A 14,044-nucleotide genomic window follows, 5' to 3' on the forward strand; every position below is an offset into this window, starting at 1 on the left:
AATTACCATTATCTTTGGGTAGAATTATAGATTGAGTCTAAGTCCATTAAATGATACTATTTGCATCCATTGGCTCTTAACCGCTAAATTGTCTATCAGATCATGTTGCTTTATTTCTTGTTTCAAATCTCAAGATACTTGAGCTTTTTAAATATTTTTAAAAGGTAGAAATTTTAGATTTCTCATAGCAATATCTTTTTGTCATGCTGTTACCTCAAAACTTTGTACTTTCATTTAATGAAATTTGTGTTTACCACTAAGCCTAATATTTAATTTTCTGAATTTAGATTATGAAATGGAATTTAATTGATTAAGAGAATGAGGCTAGATTTAGAGCATTAAGATTGAATTAGTAAACTTAGGGAAGTCATTTTCATAAAATTCTATCATCAAAGAAAATACCTCAAAATTTTTTTGTCATACATAAGAAAAATATATGAAACCTAATACAGTTTTACAAAATGAACTGTCACCGATGTAACTTTTACCCATGCCCAGAAGTAGATAGAATATTGCTAGTACCTCAGAAACCCTCCCCATTGTCTTCGTGGTTATAAAACCTTTTCTTTCTCTTAGAATAATCATAATCTTTTATGATAATCATCTCCTTGGTTTTCTTTATCGTTTGCATTTATCATTTACAGACTCCTATAAAAAAAGATTAACGAGAAAACAGACAAATTTATTAACATATGTACTTCAGGTATATGTGGGAGATGCCCAGGGAAAAATGAGTAACTGTCTTAGTAAATGGCTTAGAATTCAGGTTTAAATACCATCTTAATAGGGAAAGGGAAAAGGATGTAGACTGTAGGCCTCTCAGGAGAGAGGAAATTATTTTTAGGGGAGAGAAATGGACCCTTCGAAGAGTAGATGGAGGTATGATAGTTTGTGACAAAGTTTGTTTGGATGTGGTGTTAACTTCTAGTCTCCAGTGATGAGTTGATCTTCCCTGGTTAATGAAACTCCCAGGGAAGAGATTTATGGTAGTTAAGTTTCTGTTGGGGGGATATGTCTTTAGGCAGATAGAGGAGTTCAGAGAAAGCCTCTCTGAGCATTTGCTGTTTTTCAAGTGATCATAGCTCAAAATAATACACTAAAGCGGCACATTTTGGAGTAGCATATATTCTACCTTTCTATAGCTTTGTTTAATTTTCATCATCCATTCTATGAATACATTACGATTTAACCATTTCCTTGTTGGCTATTTGTTTCCATTTTGCCACGAAGTGACTATTTCGTTAACATGTGTTCTGCTGTACATGTCACACAGATTTCTTTAGGACAGTATTAACTCAAAAGGGCGATCCTCTAACCAGCAGCATTGGCGGTGTCATCTGTGAGCTTGTTAGGAATGCAGAATCATGGGCCACAGCCTAACCTACTGAATCAGAATTTCAAGTCCAGGGAACTGAAACAAGCTCTCCAGATGAACTTTAGGCACATTAAATTTGAGAATCACTGCTCTGAAATGGATACCTTGAAGTAGAATTGCTGAATTTTAGTTAAACATGCCTTCAGCTTCACACAGTTTTCCAGTGTGATTGCATCAACTTTTACTTAGGCTGTTAGTGGCTGAGAGTCTACTGCTGCTCTGCATTCTCCCTAATGATCAGTGCTGTCAGAGCTATTATTTATTTATTTATTTATTTATTTCTTTATTTATTTGCATTTCATTATTTTCTGAGTTCACTTTTCAGTTGAATTCTGCCTTTTCAGATTTACTGAAAAAATTGACTTCTTAGAGTTACTGAAGCCTTTGAAAAAGCATTACAAAGTAAGTTTTTAAAAATATTCAGAAGTAGAGAAAATAGTACAGCAAACTAGTAAACTTCATATACCCATTATTCACATTTACCAGTTAATATTTTTCTATATTTGCTTCATCTGTCTCTTTTCTCTGAAATATTTTAAGCCAGATCCCAGATGACCAGTCATTTCACCCCATATATTTGAATATACATATCTGAAATACATATTGTTTTCTTTACACGATGATAATATCTTTCTTACTGAGGGCCTTTATTTATTTCAAAAAGAGCAACACCATATTAAAAACATGGAAAACTGCTAAAATAATGACAAAGCACAGTTGATAAATTGTTCTCATTTGGGATATTGTGAGTGAGATTTTGAGTGAGCTTAGTCTTTCAACATTCTCTGCACTCTAGTGTACTCGATTCGATAATCATAGTGAATGTCATCTGTTTCACGAACAGAGTCAAAAATTTAGGTTTCTTAAAATGATTCGTTAACCTAGGTTAATCATTTAGGGATAAGAGAATGTTTTGAGTACCCAGAAGTTTATCACTTCTCTGATAAAACTCAAAATGTGTGTAATGATGTCCTAGTTGATGACTTGAATAGACAGGTAAAATAGACTTTATTCTGACTCTTTATTCTTAGAGCAGTCCTCTGCAAGCCTAGACACACAGTCTTCACATCTGCCACTGGCTTGCTGTTGAGTTTGCTGAGTTCAATACCCTGAATTAGCACTTCCCAGTCTAAAGAAACTGCTAGGAGAGTTAAGAACACAGTCGGGGTTTATAGTGAATCAAGCAGTATCTTTCGAGTGGGTCTATTTTATTGGTCATCGTTGAATAAAGTGAAAGCATAGGTAACTTTCAGGGTAGTCGGGAAGGCTTACATTTAATACCCTGACATGGCATGTAATTATGCGGTACAAAAGGTGCTCAGTAATTTTGGTTGATTTTTACATTATAGTGATTCAATTAAACACTAAACATGCTGATCAGGAAACTACAGATATATAGCATGTAAAAGATCTTATTTTTTTAAAATGTCGATTCATGGTTGGAAGAGAAAGGCTGGATGTGAGAGGGAACATTGCAAGGCTTTGTATAATGAATAAAATGTGTATGTGTGTGAGCGTGTGTGTGTGTATTAAGCAGAATAGTGACAAGATCAGATTTGCATTTTGAAGATGGCCCATAAAAACAGTTTAGGGAGGGGAAGGGCTAGAGCGAGTCAGTATGTAGGTTACTACAGGTCCAAGAAAAAATATGGTAGCTAGATGTAGGGTAGTGATGCATGTCTAGAGAAATGGTTGAATTTGACAGATACTTGGGAGGTAAAATCTCCCGGATCGGTAATGGATTGAGAATAAACAGGTGTGGCTTTCAGGTGCGGCCTGACTGGAACAGCATTATTCCTCAACTCTTTTGTAGACTAAATTTTTTAATCAGGTTCACTGGCAGCTTAAAAACGGAGTTTTTGTCACAACCAAGATTTTTCAAAGGCATTTTCTGAGCTCTTTTGAAATAAATATTCGGACATTTTGAGTGATTTTTAATGACTTAATCTAGGGATCATCAAACTTTCAGTAAAGGACTAGATAGTAAATATTTTAGGTTTTGCAAGCCATTTGATCTCTCACTACTTTTGCAGTGTGAAGCCAGCCACATAGAAAATATATGAATGCATGCACTTGGTTTGTTCCAATAAAACTTTATTAGTGGATACAGAAATTTGAATTTAATAAATGTTCATGTGTCGCAAAATATTATTCTGTTTTTTTTTTTCTAGCTATTTAAAAATGTAAAACTGTTCTTTACGCAAGGACTGTACAGAAGCAGGTGGCAGTCAGCATTTAGCCCATGGGCCCATAGTTTGCCAGTTACCCCAAGTACGGTTTCTTTACAAGAAACTTTCAAGATAAATAGCAAATAGTCTGTAAGATATTAATTCCTTTTATTCCTAAGGAGTTATAAATCATTAAGTCTGTAATGCCACTGTTTGATCTTTCCATTTGTGAATTTTGGGGGACTCGAGAGACAGGAATACACATAGAAACAAGGAACTACCTGCAAAGTCAGTATAGCTAGGGAAATGTTTAATGCAGAGTGAATTCCCTGAAGAACTGTATCTTTAAGAAGGTAATTAACACCACACCAAGGAGTAGTTCCAGAGGTCAGCGCCTGTGAGAAAGGAAGTCAGTATGTTTTGTCAGACCAAGTACGAGTGTGCTAACAAAGTGGACTCGAGTTACGGTGTTTTAGCTGGGAACTCGATTTATACTTGGGAACTGGCATTTCTTTTAGCCTTTGCTCTTGCAATATTACATACTTGTGATTTTACAGCTTCTGTTAAACTTGAAAATTCTTATAGAACCAGCCCTTTAATTCTAAATCAGATTTGACACGGTAAGTCCTAAGGAGTAAATTACATATGCATGGTATTAGCAAATACTGGCAACATTGGGTCTGATCTGAATACAAACGTAGTGGGCAAAGTTTTATCTACTTAAAAATAATACTGATTACAGTCAGGTCCCCTACTGCTACAATTAACATTATTTTAAGTGTGATACTAAACTGTTAATGTATGTTTAGCCTTCATGATTACCTTTTCATTTGTCGTGGCTGTAAAAAATTTCTTGACAATAACAGAAAACACTTTTAGACAAATATGTTTAAGATTTTAAAGCCCCAGTTACCAAAAGGACATTTAAAAAATTTTATCAAATTTTGTTAAGTACATTTTGCATTTGATTCGGTATCTAAAAACAGTTATTTGGTAAAAGATGTGGTGTTTCTGATAAATAGGTTTATTTAAATACACAGACTTGTGAATTACTTTATTAACATTTATTGTTGATAAGAACTCTATAATATATTACTTCGAATGGAAAACAATAGAATATTTGAAATATATATATGAATATATATATTTTAACTTGGTGTTCTGGTCTTTTTTAATGATTTTTTAATTTTTCAGTTACAGTTGACATAGAATATATTAGTTTCACATGTACAACATAATGATTATACATTTCTATAACTTACGAAGTGATTACTCTGATAAGTCTGGTACCCATCTGACATCATTCATAGTTATTACAATATTGTTGACTGTATTCCCTGTGCTGTACTTTATATCCCTCTGACTGTTTTTATAACTGGAAATTTGCACATTCTTAATCCCTTCCCCCGCCAAATCTGGCAACCATCAAAATGGTCTCTGTTATCTATGAGTTTGTTTCTGTTTTGTTTGTTCATTTATTTTATTTTTTAGATTTCATATATAAGTGAAATCATGGTTTTTGTTTTTCTCTGTCTGACTTATTTTACTTAGCATAATACCCTCTAGGTCTGTCCATGTCGTTGCAAATGGTAAGATTTTATTCTTTTTTGTGGCCGAGTAATACTTCGTTGTATATATGTACCACATCTTTATCCATTCATCTATCAATGCACACTTAGATGAAGCAGAGGACTGAATCATAGATTTGGGAGACAAAGTAATGGAAAGTACTCATTTAGAACAGCAAAAAGAAAAAAAAATTAAATGAGGGTAGTTTAAGGGGCCTCTGGGCCATCAAGCATACCAATATTGGCATCATAGGATTACCAGAAGGAGAAGACAGAGAGCAAGGGATTGAAAACCTAGATCTAGAAATAATGACTGAAAACTTCTCTAACCTGATGAGGGAAATAGATACAAATCCAGGAAGTACACTGAGTCCAAACGATGAACCCAAAGAGGCTCACACCAGGACACCTCATAATTAAAACGTCAAAGATTAAGGACAAAGAGAATCTTAAAAACAGCAAGAGAGGAGTAGTTACCTACAAGGGAGCTCTCATAAGACTGTCAGAAACTTTGCAGGCCAGAAGAGCTTGGCACAAAATATTCCAAGTGATGAAAACCAAGGACCTGCAACCGAGATTAACTGTCTTTTAGACTTGAAGGACAGATAGCTTTCCAGACGAGAAGCTAAAGGAGTTTATCACCACAGAACCAGTATTATAAGAAATGTTAAAGAGACTTCTTTAAGAAAGAAAAAGAAAAAAAAATATATGAATAATAAAATGGCAATAACTGCATACCTATCAATAATTAAATGGACAGGGGAAAAAATGGCAGAGGCTCTGTTCATTCCTCTGGTAACCAAATCAAAGTTGTGACAGAAACAAGGAGAAAACAGCAAGGAAAAATCACCTGGGAGCTAGATGAACAAGCCATACAACTAGGGAGAGATTTAAGAAATCACCCTGCAATGGCAGAAGGCAGGACGGGGCGAGGACTCGGGGCTGCTGGGTCTGAGCGGCTGAGTGGGACGGGATCTGTGGCAGCAGCAGCGGCAGACGCCTCTGAAAGGGGCCACGTCCGCGAACGGGCTCCTGCAGTGACAGACCTGCTGGCTCTGAGCACCAGTGCTGGTTCAGCTGCGCGGAGACTTACAGGGCGACACTGAGTTGTCAGAGTGAGGGTCCCAGTGAGGCTCTCTCCCCGGCACTATCCACTGTTCCTCCGTCGAGCCCTCCGCCCTCCCAGTGCAGGGACACAGTGTGCTGTAGCAGAGATGTAATCAAACTGGGTAACAGGTCGCTCCGCCCAGAGGATTCCCTGAACCGCCACCTCCCCCAACTCACAGCCCCACCCAAGCCACTTCCAGGTATACGCTCAGTGAGTCAGGTGCTCCTTGCTGAATAGTGCCAAGGCTCACACTGGTGGCAGCTAACTCGGTTTCTGATGTGGCCTTTTGAGGCAACTATAAGCACAGCATCTGTGGATTGCTTACTGAATCTTAACAGGTGGCTCTGAAGGGGCACGGGCTGGGGCTAAATTTGGCCTGTAGCTGAACCCCTGTCAGGACCGTGCCACTGGACACATACTGCACAAAGCCATGCTAATAAGACCAGGAGACTCAGAAGCTTTGTTTAGTACATAGACACGGAAAGGCAGCCAAAATGGGAAGACAAGCAGAAACCATATGAGAGAACAGAACAGAGATCCAGAAATAATGGAGTCAAGCACTCTAACAGACGCAGAGCTCAAAACACCGGTTATAAAGATGCTCAATGAACTTAGGAGAAGAGTAGATGAGTTCAGTAAGAACTTTAACAGAGAGATAAACAAAAATGGAAATGGAAATTGTAAAAGGGAACCAGTCAGAAATGAAGAACACATTATCGAAGATGAGAAGTATATTAAATGGAATACAAAAGAATAAACAAAGTGAATAAAGAAGAGGATTGAATGACCTATATAGAGGATGGGAAAGCCAAGGACAATCAGAATGGCAAGAAAAAAGAAGCCAAGACTATAATAATAATTTAAGGAGCCTACGAGACACTATTAAAGGTAAAAATATCCGTGTCATCAGAATACCTGAGGGAAAATAAGATGTTGAACAGCTATTTGAAGGAATAATGATGGAAAACTTCCCTAACCTGGTGAAGGAAATAGACATAAAACCCCCCAGGATGCTCAGAGAGTCCCAAAAACCGGGAACCCAAAGAGACCCACACCAAGACACTTCATAATTAAAATGCCAAAGGTTAAATACAAAGAGAATCTTAAAAGCAGCAAGAGATAAGCAGATAGTTACCTACAAGGGAGCTCCCATAAGACTGGCAGCTGATTTCTCAAAAGAAACTATGCAGGACAGAAGGGCTTGGCACAAAATATTTGACGTGATGAAAGCTCAGGATCTACAACCAAGGATACCTTATCCAGCAAAGCTGTCATTTAGAGTTGAAGGACAGATAAAGAGCTTCCCAGACAAAAATAAGCTAAAGGAATTTATCATCACCAAGCCAGTATTACAGGATATGTTGAAAGGATTTCTTTAAGAAGTAAAAACATATATTAAAAACAGGAATAAAGAATGGTAACAACTACATTTCTATCAACAAGTACCTCAAATGGAAAAGAATTAAGTGCTCCAACCAAAAGATATTCTGGCTGAATGGATAAGAAAACAAGACCCCTACATATGCTGCCTACAAGAGACTCACTTCAGATTAAAAGACACATACAGACTAAAAGGAAGGGGATGGAAAAAGATATTGTTGCCTTGATGGACCAGAGAGTATTGCGTTGAATGAAATGATTTGGATAGAGAAAGACATTGCATGATTTCACGTACATGTGGAATCTAAAGAACAAAATCAACAACAAAAAAAGTGGAAATAAAGTCATAGATACAGAGAATATTTTGAGGGATGCTAGATGGGAGGGGGTTGGGAGGGAAGAGGGCAAAGGGATTGAGAGGTACAGGTGGATGGTTGCAGAGTAGGCATGGGGATGTAGACTAGCATGGGAAAGATGGTTAATGTTGGAATGAATATGGAGGGAGGAGGGGTGCTAGATTTGGTGGGTGTGTGCTTTGTGAGTTGTGTGGATCTCTGATCAATATGCTGTACAGCTGAGGCTGGTGTGTTGTAGGCCGACTATAATTGAAAAAAAATTCATTGAATTGTACAATGTAAATGCAGATAACTAAGTTGTCTGTTATATTTCAATAAAAACAAAAATATATATATCACAATCTCAAAAAAATTATTTTAAATGTAAATGGATTAAATGCTCCGATCAAAAGATATAGGTGGCTGAACGGATAAGAAAACGAGACCCATACATAAGCTGCCTACAAGAGACCCACTTCAGATTGAAAGACAGACCAAAAGTAAAGAGATGGAAAAAGATATTTCATAGAAATGGAAATGAAAAAATAAACTGAGGTAGCAATACTTAATATCAGACAAAATAGGCTTTAAAACAAGGCTATAACAGACAAAGAAGGACCCAGCAATTCCACTTCTAAGTATTTTTTCGAAGAAACCCAAAACACTAATTCGAAAAGACATGTATCCCTATGCTCAATGCGGCATTATTTACGATAGCCAAGATATGGAAGCAACCTAATCAATAAAAAATGGCATCTGGCTACTATTTAAATTACAATTTTTTGTTTTAATTATTATTTTTGTCTTCTCCCATTTCAAATTAGTGCATCAATACACGGGGAAATGCAGGTTTACTCATATAAATGTAAGATGCAGGATGACATATTTTAAATCTAATTCTAAAAGCTTAAAAAATGTAAATGTTTTACATACTTTCATCCCCGTATGTTATCTGTGGCACAATTTTTTTTTTCTTTTAACATTTTTTTACATTTCCAATTAAAATATTTTGGACTTTTTTTTTGTACAGAGTCCAACGAGGAGGGAAATGCAGCTGTGGAAAAGAGGATATGTTGTTTTTATTCTTTGCTGTGTTTTACTACTTTCCCACCTATGTTCCCACACCTCTGCTTTAGCCAGTACCTCAGGCCCTTGCACTTTAGTTTGCTCTTCAGGCATTCTCACTTGGATGTTAACTTTTGTGTGTGTGTGTGCGCTTCTTTGTTCTAAGTAGCTGTTCCTGGGGAAAATACTTTAAGTATGTAATTCTGTTAGTGAATGAGATCAATAAAGATTTTAAGATTTAATTGGGATGCTCAATAAAATATTACCTACTTTAGAAACAAAGGAAACTAAAAATTTTATGATTTTATTAAAAAGTACTCTAAGAATAATGTATATAACATCCTCTTGAAATAAAAACATTTTTGTGGTCTCTTAGGGAGAATTTACGCTATGATTATCAGAAGAATATGTGCCTCATTATATTGGCTTCTCCCTCATATTTCTGTGGCTGACTGGAGTATTAAACTATTTAAATGTATGTTTTATCGGAAACAACAGAAAGGCACCAGCTGTTTTCCACCAAATAACTAGTCCAGATTTACGTGAAGAAAGTAACAGATCTTGGGATTTCCGTCTCCTCTGTTCTCTACCCCGTCTTCTCTTACTTGCTAGAAAGTTGTTTCACAAATTTTCTTGCTTTTGATTTAGATTTAATTCTGATGGTTGACAGCACAGTAAAATCTCTGTGTTCCCTGTGAGTGTTCACGTACATGTGCAAGAGGGAGGGAGGAGAGGAAGGAAAACTGTGACCAGGCTTTAAACTTGTCATTTAGTTAGGTGTTCAGAGCTGCCATAGTTAATTTGAGCACTAAAGGAGAGAATTGTGGGGAGAGAAAAAACTCCACACTTTATCTTCAACTTGAGGCGAGAGAAAGGATATGTTAGAGGGAGGACATAGTTTTTCATTCATTCAGTACATAATTCTTGAGTAGCTATTCCGCTTTGGCATGGTGCCGTGAGGTAAATAAATATCTGGATGTGAAACATGAAGAAGATGTTTTAAAATCGTTTCTTATATTTTTGAGTTTGGTGGAATATTTTGTATTTTGAAAGTTCTAAAGGTGTTTGACAGGTTTCATTAAGGCTATAACTGCCTAGTTATTGAATAAATTTTAAGTCTCATGGTCTGTTTACTACATGTTAAAAGCAGTAATTTTGTTTTCCTTCACGTTTTAAAGAGACTTAGAACTTCAGTGACATTCAACTGAACTTTTAGTAAGTAGTTTTTGGAATAGCAAATACATGGTAAGACACATAGAAATATAATAGGAACAATATGTGTACCTTAACAGAACGTGAAATGAAACAGGTGATAAACAATTACAAGCCATGTGGTACCCAAGTTGATACTCTGAGGTCATTATCAAATTTTGGTCACATTTTCTGCAACTCAAGAGAATTGAAAACAGGTGTTTACAAGCAAACTATTTTGCGACATTCATCTTATTGAGAATTGCAGCTGTGGCCTGTACAGATTTTTCACAGTGTTTTGCTTTAACCAATTTGTGTTAAGAGTTACTAACTGTAGTGGTTAGAGTTCATCGTAATAATTATTCTGAAGTCTGTAGTTGTTAAAAATATTTTTGCTCCTCATTTACCTCATGTGTTAATCTAGAGCCATGACGGCTAGTGGGTGTTTTATAGCTGTACTGTTTCTTGGATGAAAAGCTGTGGCTCAGAGATGCATTTCTCCATCTAATCTGTGAATTCCCAGAGCAAATGCCATTACTCCATCCTATGCCTCCCCCTCTTCCTCAACTGAGAGAAAATTCCAGAGCGGAAGCTATTATCCTGTTTATGAAAATAAACAAATAGACTAACTCCTGTTGAAGTTCATGCTCATTTCCAAGTGCGTCGCTTACTGCTATGGTTTAAATGTTTGTGTCCCACCACCCCCACAATTCACATGTTAAAAACCCAATGCCCAAGGTGATTGTATTAAGAGATGGAGCCTTTGGCTGGTGATTAGGTCATGAGAGTGGAGTCCTCATGGATGGGATTAGTGCCTTATAAATCTGCAACTAGGAATAGGGCCCTCACTTGACCGTGTTGGCACCCTGATCTCCAGAACTATGGGAAACAAATTTCTTTTGTTTCTAAGCTACTTAGTCTCTGGCATTTTGTTCTAGAAGTCTGAATGGCTCACCATTAAGGTCTTCTATAGTTACTCTATTATATTTGTAGGTTATATGTATTTAAAATAATCTAAAAAATAAGCCAAAATAGACGAGAAATAAAACGAATGAGATATTTTGGGGAGTGGGATAGGGGAAATAAAAAAATTGGCAGGAAGTTGATTGATAGGCTAGAAGACAAAAGGAATAATGAAAAAATAAATAGGAAGTAAAGGCAAACTGGGCTTTTTTGCTACAAATTATTTTTTTCAACTGGGTAGAGGAAAATTATTGACTCTCCAATACTTAATCTCTCTGAGTTTCTAAAGAGTTTCCCAGATACGGGAATTAACATTTGTCCGGGATTTGATACCAGCATGGATTTTGATTTGCTCTTGGTTCCCAGTGTATGTTCTTCATCTTGCCATTCATTTTGTAAAATTTTGCCATTGTTCTCAAGGAATATCACCTCTCCTTGAAGACAAACAAGCTCAAAATGGATCCCCTATACTTATTAAGTAGCTGTCATTTTTTCAATGACAGTTCACACTCCAGACCTTTTGCTTTATTATATTTGCCTTTGCTTTAGTTGCACGGTCATGACATTTTTATATAAAAGCTGTTGTAAGTTGGTAGTTTAACTGGTTACAAACGCCTGTGAGGGAGATCTGGTAGATGAGTGGACTGCAGAATGCAATAAAGAGAGCCCTAGTCCTGGCCCTACTGCTGTCTCATTTTATGACTTTTGGCAAAAATTTTTACTGCACCGGGTTTTCCTATCTGTAAAAGGAGATGAGAATAGATGCTTTCTTGGGTCCCATTCACATTCTTCTCAACTTTCACCTAAATGGTGTGAAGTTAATTACAGTGAGCATGGAAAAACAGCTCTTTAAATACGGTATTGTTAGGTGCACCTAGTGTAAAGCATATAAAAATGTCCAGTCCCATAAGTATTATTTTTTAAATAAGGAACCCAAAGTGGGAAAAGATATTGCTCCGTCATACACCAATTTTTAAACTACAAAGAAACCTTCAGGGTGTATTTAAAGAACCCTTGTAGAACATTTTGTGAATCATTTTAGTTTGCTGGTATTTACTGTTAAAAAACCCCCACTTATTTGGATAGCCTTCATTCAGTCCAATATTTGAGTGCCTACTATGTGTCATAATCATAGTAATGACTTTGGGGCTACAAAAAAATAGATCGTAATTTTTCACTTAAAATTGCTTTATTTCCTCTTTTTCATTCTCATCAGAAATAGTTTTTGTAAAAGATAATATGTGAAAAAGTAAAGTGACAAAATTGTCACAAATAGTAGAAAATGACTTTTCCTAAGGGTCTTAAAATATGATCTTGACATAAACTAAGCTTTTCAGGCAAGTTTGTTATGCAAATTGGTGTATATTGATATTAGTTTTGTAGGTTCATCAAGGATTTTTTTTTTTTGTAGAATTAGGTATTTAAACATTTAATCTGGTAATTATGTTTGTTGAGCAAGGTTAAAATGTATTCTGTATTGTGCGTGGAAACATTTGTTTGCTATGCTCTTATTTTTATTTTGTTTGAGATTTTTGTCCCTTATTAAGTAGCTGTCATTTTTTTAAACGATATAGGTTTAAAGTGTTTTCTTTGGCTTCTTGAGCATTTTCTTTTATAGTAGAAGTTTTACCTATTAGAAAACCATGATAGTTAGAAGATAGAGTAGTCTGCTGATTTTGCCTGTGGTTATTTAGGTAAATTGGTTTGCATTTTCTGAGGAAGTTTTTTTTATAACATATAATCCTATATTTGTCAAACTCAGAACAGGGTGTACTGGCAAATGAGATGTCTTCCTCCTCAGTTCACACTCCAGACCTTTTGCTTTATGTCATATATACTATAAAACTTTTCTGATGGAAGTTAATTTACTTACCTTTCTTTTTATTGGTGTGTTTTCATCTTTTATTGGCATGGTAAGAACAATTTTATCTTTAAATTGGATTTTTTTAAAAAAAATAATGCAGGTTATACCTGCAAGCAATGGTTAGGACGCTATTAATTGTAGTTAGAGTTACAAGTGATTATAATTTCCTAAATTGCCCTTAATTGTGCTCTCGTGCCTCTATAGAACTCTCTGTAGAACTCGGGCCAACTGTGCAATTCATTCATTCACGTGTTTAGATTATTTGAAAATAGGAAGTGGCAGCTACTGTTCTGTATTACCTGGGTGGGGAGTTTGGAGTAGCAGATGGAGGTCACTTGATATAAAAATTGCTTGAATTCATACTTTTATGATTGATTCATTCTGTTGTTTGTCATATTCAGTGCATGTATACCTAAGGGAGTTTTAAGCCTATCGGTCATTTCCTTCTAGAAATTATTTATATTAGTCAATTAAATTACCTAATTGAGATCAGAAGAAATAGAGCTTTAAGGTAAAGTATAGAGAAATAGTTTTGATTTGGGGAAAACTTGGCCTGCCAGCTTTGTGTAGAGAATGTTGATATCCAGTGGGGATAATGGAAGGTTGACACGCCAGGGAGGGGCAGAGTATTTGGGTCGTTATAAAGGCTGGAGTAGGGGAGTCCGAGGGTCTGGCACCGTTGTGTCTCTCTAGCCGCCAGCCCAGGTTGTCGTTCTGTTCTCTCTCGGGTCTCCGGCAGTAGTTTACAGGCTGGCTTCTTCAGTGGGGCCCTTTGTTTTGTCTTTATTTTGTTAGTAGCTGTTAACTAAGCAAGCACGTTTAGAAGACTTATTTGCAAGTGTAGAGTGACTGTTTGATATGCAATTTAATAATAGAGACTGGTCCTTTCATCTTTTGTCTTGCCCAACAAATTCTGACTGAAGGTAAGAACAATTTTTCTGCCCTCGAAAATACAAAACAGGAAGCTCATCCTTATTTTCCTGCTAGTGGACTTATTTACCAGACTCATGTGTGGTAGAAGGAAACA

General features: G+C 36.2%; 1 protein-coding gene across 1 annotated transcript in view; it reads left to right on the plus strand.

Annotated features, from left to right (window-relative positions):
* The window catches only part of ZNRF2 (zinc and ring finger 2), a 76,218-nt gene that overhangs the window by 21,626 nt on the left and 40,548 nt on the right, over nucleotides 1-14,044 (plus strand). The gene's annotated exons all lie outside the window — the stretch shown is intronic.

The sequence above is a fragment of the Pteropus medius genome, unplaced genomic scaffold (genome assembly GCF_902729225.1).
Source record: "Pteropus medius unplaced genomic scaffold, Ma_sr-lr_union100, whole genome shotgun sequence".
Lineage (NCBI taxonomy): Eukaryota > Metazoa > Chordata > Mammalia > Chiroptera > Pteropodidae > Pteropus > Pteropus medius.